Here is a 9,027-nt window from a genome sequence, read left to right on the forward strand (position 1 = left end):
TATGCAAAATGGGAACAATAAAACCTTTCCTGCAGTTTTCTGAAATTTAGTGATGGTGAGCCTCTAACACAGTGCCTAGCACAAAGTAAGCATTTGCCACTGGTATTGTTATTACTCTTGAGTCACCATCATAACACAATCATATTACCTAAGGAATTCTAGATGTTCAACACATGTAGTTTTGAGGAGGAAGGTAGCAGCCAATATCTTCCCTGATCACCGTAACATAATCAGGCTCACTGTTCTAGGCCAAATCTATGCCCCTTTGCTAACTTTAAATTAATAAAACATCCAGCTAAGTCTTATAGATTATTTTGCACTTGTGCATAACATCTCTCACCCCTCAAACTCTGAAACAACCCTCCCCCGCTTGTTTGATTAGATGTGGTATGAGTCTCTCCTTGGGATTCTTCTCCCTAACCAAACTGGCCACACCACAGCTCAAGGTTTTAGCCATCAGATCTACTTATAAGACTGACAGCAATTAAGTTTTCTAGAAGAACAAAAATTGTTAAAAAAAAAAAAAGACCATTGCCACTAATCAAAAAATAGTCTTTAAATATTTTGTTTGGTTTATGTTTCCTTCTTGTTTCACTTAGTATACAATTAATAGAGTTAAAGCAACTTCAAGGAAAAACTGCATTAACAAGAAGACCAGACTTACTTCAGATTACATATCAAAACAGAATTCAGAGCCTTTTATGGAAAAGTAGCTTCAATATTTACTTCAGTTTTATCCTTTGCCCATTAAATATTTCTATAGTTCTAAAGTAGCATGTGCTAAGAAATACAGTTTTGTCTCTGGGTGACATTTTCTGTAACTTGATACATCATAAAGAATATTTTTCTGCATTATTGAATATTTTCATGAACAGATCTCAAAGTTGTAAAATAAATGTTTGAGGGTTTGTTTGTTTCACATAAAGAAAAATTCAAACTTTTTTTCTTCCAATCAATTAAAAACAATTTTGGAAAGAAAGAAAAGCACATTCATTTTACATTTACAAATATGAAACAAACAGAATTTGTTTTACTTACCAATTTAAGATCGTAATAAACCAAGTCACATAATCTGTTAGGTCTATATGAGTCAGTTGTCTACCCTGATGAAATTAGTTAGGTAATTATCAGATCTCATCATCACTTTGTATATTGAAGGCAATCTAAACACTGTGTTTCGTAATGTAAACTTTGACTGTTAATATAAAATGTATACCCTGTTCTTAACATTGAATCAAACGTTTACTTTGCAACATGAAAGATTTTTAATGATTAACATTTCGCTTGTCCTTAGGAACATTTCACAACACTACGGATTTTGGCAAAGAAGGCTTAGCTGTCCTTCAAGGTTCCATGTTCTCTTTCCTTACTGTATTTCTGGGATATGGATGTCCCACTGCAGACTATTTTTCCTAATCCCCTTCTCCTTTCATTTACACATGGGCATATAACTGACTTGTACTGGTGGAATGGGTAGAGCAATGATGTCTGTCACTTTCCTTTCAAGGTGGTTAAAAAGTGGATATGCCTCTTCTACTCAAACCCATTCCCTTCCCCTGCGAGAGGTTAATACCCAAGGTAACCTGAGAAGCCAAATGTTGAAGACAAGACAGCAGACCCTACCACCTCCATCAGCAACCTGGATCCTACATTGCATGGGGCAAAGTGCCCTACCCCCACCAGGAACATCTGCACTGGAGTGATACATTAAAAAGAAGAAATATTTGATCCTGTTTAATGACTAAAGTTTTGGGATTTATATTTTACAGTAGCTAGCATTACCATAACTACTACATGTGAGTTAAAGAACAATGTCAAAGCAGCTGGAGTCTTAGAAGAGCTTCTTATCGTGTGACATCTTAGTTGACTCATCATGATACAGGTTTTGGCCCTTTGTATTGTGGGTCCAAAGTTGACTTTGCTTTAGTGTCCTAATTCATATTAACCAAACTCATAGGAAATGAATTTATAAACCTGAATGCTATGATATATATATTAATTTACTAAGATGTCTATACTTAACATGCTGCTTAGAGTATTCAGGATAACTACTCCTAGAGTCATATTAGCCAACCATACTTTTTGAGATTATTTTTTCTCCCTGATTCTATGCAGACCATAATCTTTATGTTAACATAATCATTTTAAATAGTCAAGATAAACTGGACTCGGTGGCTCAGCCTGTAATTCCAGCACTTTGGGAGGCCAAGGCAAGTGAATTGCCTAAGCCTGCGGGTTCAAGAGCCACCCGGGTAAGTTGGCAAGACCTCGTCTCTACAATAAATCAAAGAAATTAGCTGGGTGTGGTAGCGCACACCTGTAGTTCCAGCTACTTGAAAGGCTGAGTCGGAAGGATTGCCGGATCCCAGCAGGTCAAGGCTGTGGTGGCCGGGAGCATGCCGCTGCACTCTAGCCTGGGCGACAGAGTAAGACTCCAACTCAAAAAAAAAAAAAAAAAAAAAATAGTCAAGATATAGCACAGATAAGTACATACATGTTATACTTCTATCTCCCTAAAATTATACCTGACTCACCTAGTAGAGATTTGGAAGGAATTTCTTTTCAAACCATATCTTAAGGTGATTTACTCCACAAATGTCTACATTAATTTGCTTTAAGTAAATATTTATTAACTTTACACTAAAGGATTGGCCTTTTCTACCATTTTGAAAACCATCTTGACTGTGCTGAAAATAGATACATATGACCTAGAAGAAAAATATGTAGGAATGAAGAAAAAGAATGGAACAAGCAGGTAGTAAGAGATGACAATCCCTGAAGAGAGACATATACATCAAACTAAGAGGATATTTCCCAAACACAGTATCTAGATCGCTGGCCAAGGATATTGAGGTTATTTACAGAATCACTGTGCTTACGTTTGTGATCTGTAAATATTTTGCTACATCATCCTGAATGCCTGAAGTAAATGAACCACCAGAATGTATTTATGAAACACCTGCTGCATATTATATCCTCTCCTCAGGATGAAGATTTAGGTAAAAATATCCTGTCAAAAGTAAAATGTACTGCCAGGGGATTAGAAGGTCAGTTTTAAATGGACAGGTTTTTCAGGGAAGAAGAAAAAGAAAAACACTGAAGTGAATACAAATTGTTCTTAATATTAAAAATGTGTGATTCTAAGAGAATAAAATATATCTACTAAAAAAGTTTGGAGTGTGCTTGAACTCAATTCAACATAAGAAATATCTTAGGCCAGATACACAGTTGACAAATATGTTTTCCTATTCCGTGGGCTGTCTCCCTGCTCTCTTGATGGTTTCTTTTGCTTTGCAGAAGCTCGTCAGTTTGATGAGGTCTCATTTGTCTATCTTATTTCTTATGGTACGGGCACTTAGGGTTTTGATCAGGAATTGGTTGCCAGTTCCAATTTCCATAAGGGTGACACCTGCATTTTCTAAGATTCTAATAGTTTGAGGTTTTATGTTTAAGTCTTTGATCCATTTTTAGTTAATTTTTGTGTATGGTTATAGGTAGGGGTCCTGTTTCAATCTTCTGCATGTGATCAGCCAGTTTTCCCAGCATCATTTACTGAATAGGTTCTCCTCTCCACAGTGGTTGTTGATGAAGGCTTTGTCAAAGATTAGTTGGTTGAGAAATTGAGACCTTGCTTCCGGAATCTCTATCCTGTTCCATTGGTCTATATGCCTGTTCTTGTACCAATACTAGCCTGTTTTGATTACTGTAGGCTTATAGTAAAGTTTGAAGTCTGGAAGTGTGATGCCTTCTGTTTTGTTTCTAGTGCAAAGGATTTTTTTGGCTATTCTGGTCATTTTTGTTTCCATATGAATTTCTGTATTGTCATTTCCAGGTCTGAGAAGAATGATGTTGGTAATTTAATAGGTATTGCATTGAATCTGTAGATTGCCTTTGGCAGGATGGATATCTTAACAATGTTGATTCTTCCTACCCATGAGCATGGAATATTTTTCCATTTGTTTGTGTCTTCTTGGATTTCTTTAAGCAGTGTTCTGAAGTACTCATTATAAAGGTCTTTCACTTCTCTGGTTAGGAAGATGCCAAGGTATTTCATTCTTGTGTGTGACTACTGCGAATGGGATTGTGGGATTTTTATTTGGTTCTCTGCCTGCTTGTTACAAAGGCCTAACATCTAGGATCTACAAGTAACTCAAACATGCTGAAAATAAAAAACAAACTGCCCTATTAAAAAGTGGGCAAAAGACATAAACAGACACTGCTCAAAAGAAGATACATGGGCAGCCAACAGACACATGAAAAAGTGCTCAGCCTCACTCATCATCAGAGAAATGCAAATCAAAACCACATTGAGATACCACCTACCCCAGTAAGAATGGCCATCATTAATAAAACAAACAACAACAGATGCTGGTGAGGATGCGGAGAAAAAGGACCGCTTCTACACTGTTGGTGGGAATGCAAACTAGTGCAACCTCTTTGGAAGACAGTGTGGCGATTTCTGAAAGAACTAGAAATTAACTTTCCATATGATCCAGCAATCCCCCTATTGGGAATATGCCTGAAGGAACTCAAATCATTCTGCCAAAAAGATACCTGCACAGGTATGTTTGTTGCATCTCTATTCACAATAGCAAAAACATGGAACCAACCATGCTGCCCATCGAAGCTGAACCAGATTTTTTAAGTGTGGTATATATATACACAATGGAATATTATGCAACCATAAAAAAAGACAAGCATATGGACTTTGCAGCAACTTGGATGAATTTAGAGTCTATCATACTCAGTGGTCTATCACAGAAACAAAGAGCAAAGTACCATATGTTCTCACTTATAAGCGGACCTTGAACAATTGTCATAATACTATGAGAAGGGGATTGGCAGTAGTGGGAAACTGCTAGGGAAGGGGGAGTGGGATTGGCAATTGAGGGAAACTGCCAGGGGAGGGAGGGGCACACCTCATCAACAAGGGTACCTGCATAATTAACATTTGTATACCTAACCCTGAATTGTACCCCACATCTTTAAAATAAAAAGAAATAAAAAATAAAAAAAGAAATATCTTAGCCTGGGCACAGCGGCTCAAGCCTGTAACCCCAGCACTTTGGGAGGCTGAGGTGAGAGGATGGCCTGAGCTCAGGGATTCGAGACCAGCCTGGGCAACTTGGTGAGACCTGATCTCTACAATAAACCAAAAAATAAGCCAGGTGTGATGCCTGTAGTTCTAGGTACTTGGAAAACTAAAGTGGAAGGATCACCTGAGCTCAGCAGTTCAAGGCTACAGTGGCTGTGAGCGTGCCATTGCACTCAAACCTCAGCAACGGAGTGAGATTTCAACTTAAGGGGGAAAAAAAAGAATAGAATTCTGTGTTTTCATCAGAATTCTGTACAGTGACTCTCTTCTAGTATACCATGGTATAAAATACCTTCTCTATCATTGTCTTTCATGGTGTTATTCTGGTCTACCAGATTAGATGTAAGTTCCCCTAGGCAGTAATTTCATTCTTCTTCTTTTGTACTTTATAGCCAGGAGTCTCCAGAATAGAGTGTGCAAGGAGAGTGAGCAAGACAATCTACTGAAATGCAGAAATAAAATATTAGAACTTCTAATAACTTAATCTCATACTTTTGCTGATCAAATGTTTTGTAAAGCAACATAAACATAAGCTACTATGGGAGTGTATACTCAAAATTTTGTAATTAATAGCAGTGCATGACTAAAAATGCATAGACCACTGCCTTAAGGAAAATAACAGGAGAAATAATGAAATATTGCCACACTGATGATATAGCTGCAGAGAAAATGATGCCGTGGAGACTGAATTCATTCTTTCATTCAGCAATTACACATATATGCTTATACTTATATATGTAAATGCTGATACTATTATATGTATATATTGTACTTATATGCTAGAGACCATGCTGGGCAGTAGCCACCAGAGAAATGGTTGGGTTGTTAAAAATATAGTGAAATTACAGTAAGTCCATGGCCGTCTTCCCCTTGCCCCAGGATCATCCTTCCCTTCTTTGAATAGTGCTCTGATTCCTTATTTTGAGTCAGGACATGCCTGGAGGACCCCAACCAGTACTGTATAACTGAGAAACTGATCTACACTCTAGTTACTTAGTGAATATTTATTAACATACTGAGTATGGGATTGCCAACCCGAAAAGAATAAGATGAATTCATTCAAATGATTCCAGTGTTGCTCAGGATTTTCAAGTGTATATACTTTTAAAATATATGGGCCAGAGATCCCAAGAGATTAAATGCACATCCATATATGTTTACCATGAATGGCAAAAAACAATTTCTCACCGTATCCTAACAAACGCCCTAACTTTTCAGATACCTGAAAAGTCCTGGACGCTGCATTCTCTTGTAACCATATCATTAAATAGATATAGATAAATAGAGTAATATTGTGAACAAGACCAAAATTACTGTGATCTTTATGTTTAATATACTTGGAGAGGGGGAAATCACTATTGGCAAATTGCAAACCTAAGGCATCCATATGATTTGAAATAACACAATGCAAAAAGAAAATATCTGACACATACATGCTTTATATTTTCTATTCTTTTCCTCCTTTAAGGACATTTGCATGACTTGCTTATTCATGTGATTTTCTGTCTTGCAGACATCTGGCTGAATACATCATGATGTTGTAATGCATGTTGTGTCTCTCAAAGCAATGTTTCTGTAAAATTCAATCCCTGTGTAAACAAAAATGACCTTCTCTCTCCATAGTAAAATTAAGGTCTAAAAAAATAGTTTGGAGCATTACAGCCACTAGCTTTTTTCCATGTTTGTAAAAAAAAAAAAAAGAAAGAAACTTTAGCAAGATTCAACCCTTCTTTTGAAAACCAACAATAACCAGCTGAAGGCCTGAAGGCAGTTTGCATATAAACCACAATGAGAAAACGTGATTAAATTGATTCCTTGGTAAGTGGAAGAACAGGAGCAAGGTCTATGCCACTGATTACAGACAGTCACTGGATGGATCCACTCCAGAAGAGTATCGCCTTTCTTGGCTCACAATATTTGTGAGAAACAGTTCCTGCTGTGAAGTCTAGAAAAAGAAAATTTTGAATGTCACTGGCTTTGCTCCACCATTCTTTACTAGCATACTAGCAATTTTCAATAAATTCATCATTACCCAATAATCTTCTTCTATTTGACCCCTAGAAACAGGACCCCATCTGATTTAGATTTGTGTTAAAATTTAAAGAAATTATAATAATCTTATTATGTAAAGTAATTAAGAATTAAGCTATTGAATGTAAAGTAATACATTAGTCAAAACATAAGCAAATTTTTCAAAAATGCAAGGATAAAATTTTAATATACCTTAAAGGATGTATATAAAATATGGAATATCTGTGACGAAAATAACGTGGTATAGAATATAACCAAAGTTATTTAGTCTTAAACTCCCAGTCCCAAAAAAACACTGGTAGTTTAGCAACATAGTCTTGAAGAAAGGAAAAGGGGAAGCAAGCCAACATAGGAACTGATTAAGTATTCAGCAGAGAATTTTCTGTGGCTCTGTCAAAAAGTTCTGTCAGTGCATTTAACTCTCTGGACAAAAGGTTGTTGAAATCACACAAAGGATTTTCCCAATTCAAATGCTACAGATGAAATGATATTCACACAGAAGCATGCCAAATCTTCAAAGCTTAATAAAGGCCACATCTATGCATTTTATGACTTTAAGTTGCAAGCAGAGTAAGAAATTGATATAAAAAAGCATAAAGAACTCTCTTTAGGAATGGGATTCCTATTTTTACTTTACATATTTATTTCAAGGCACATATTCAGGAAGGGGACAAGTGCTATGTCAGACACAAAGAAGAGTTGTAAGCAGGTTATTTTGCCCCAGTGTAAAAATAGCATCATTTGTATGAGACCTAAAAAGTGCCATTATGTGAAAAGTGGGCAAACACTTTTGTGTTAGAACATTTGCAAAAAGAGACTGGCAGTTTAGTACAATGGTCTGAAAACTTGCATTTAAAGCAGGCATATATTCAAATTTGGATAATGCCTAAGAAGAAAGCAAAATGACCCCATGTGTTTAACGGCTCTTTGATAACACTTCTTTACTTTCATAGGCCAATGGTCACAATGGCTTCAATCAGTATCAGCTCAACAATAGAGAAAAAATGCAACAGGTCAGGCTGCCTCCTCATGGCAGATGTGAATTCTGTGATCTTTCTGTAATGATTCTGTGCTCACCCTGTAGTAGAATTATAAAAAGTTCTGATTAGAAAGAACTTGGTGACATTTAAGAAAAAGGTTTCTAAACTGTGTTCTACAGACTCCTGAACTCCACAGAGAAAAGAGAAGTAGATGGAGAGAGAAACCAGAGGAGCAGAACTTCAGCCTGGTTTCTGGAGGACCAGACCATCTATTCTTCGGTTCTAAATATGGGATTATTTTATTTTATTATTAAGCAGTTTGAAGATAGGCAGTACCCAAATAAAGTGAGGCTCAGTGATGCCTTTAAAGACCCAGGCTCCTTTGCTCTGCCATTTTCAGGGTGTCGGCAGTGTCTTTTCTCGTGTCGTTAATAATACTGTGTCCTATGTGAAGGACAACGGGTTTACAAAAAGGGACAGCCCAAAGAAGAAGAATTTATTTGAGTATCTCAAATACTGCACAAGTGAAAGAGTACTCTGACTGATAAAATTAAACAATGAATTCCCTTGGTAGTTAATTTCCTTTAAAAGAAATAAAACAATCTCACTGAACTTCTCAATTAAAGTAGCCCTGTATTGGTTCATTCAGCTCAAATATTACTATGATTTTCAATACTGCCAGTTATAATACAGCTTTCCATGAAGAATTTCCTATAGGGAAAGAAGACAGTTCTTCTGACCAGAAGGTCTTCTAGACCAGAAGACCATATGTATTCCAATGTGGTAAAAACACATAAATAAAACAGCAGTAGCTCTGAAGTTATACCGATCTCAATTCATACTGGGGCTTTGCTATACATGAGTGATGTGAACATGACTGGTTTATTTAACCCTTTTGAACATCAATTTCTCTATCAATAA

The sequence above is a fragment of the Carlito syrichta genome, unplaced genomic scaffold (genome assembly GCF_000164805.1).
Source record: "Carlito syrichta isolate Samal-C Ts95f unplaced genomic scaffold, Tarsius_syrichta-2.0.1 Scaffold308102, whole genome shotgun sequence".
NCBI lineage: Eukaryota > Metazoa > Chordata > Mammalia > Primates > Tarsiidae > Carlito > Carlito syrichta.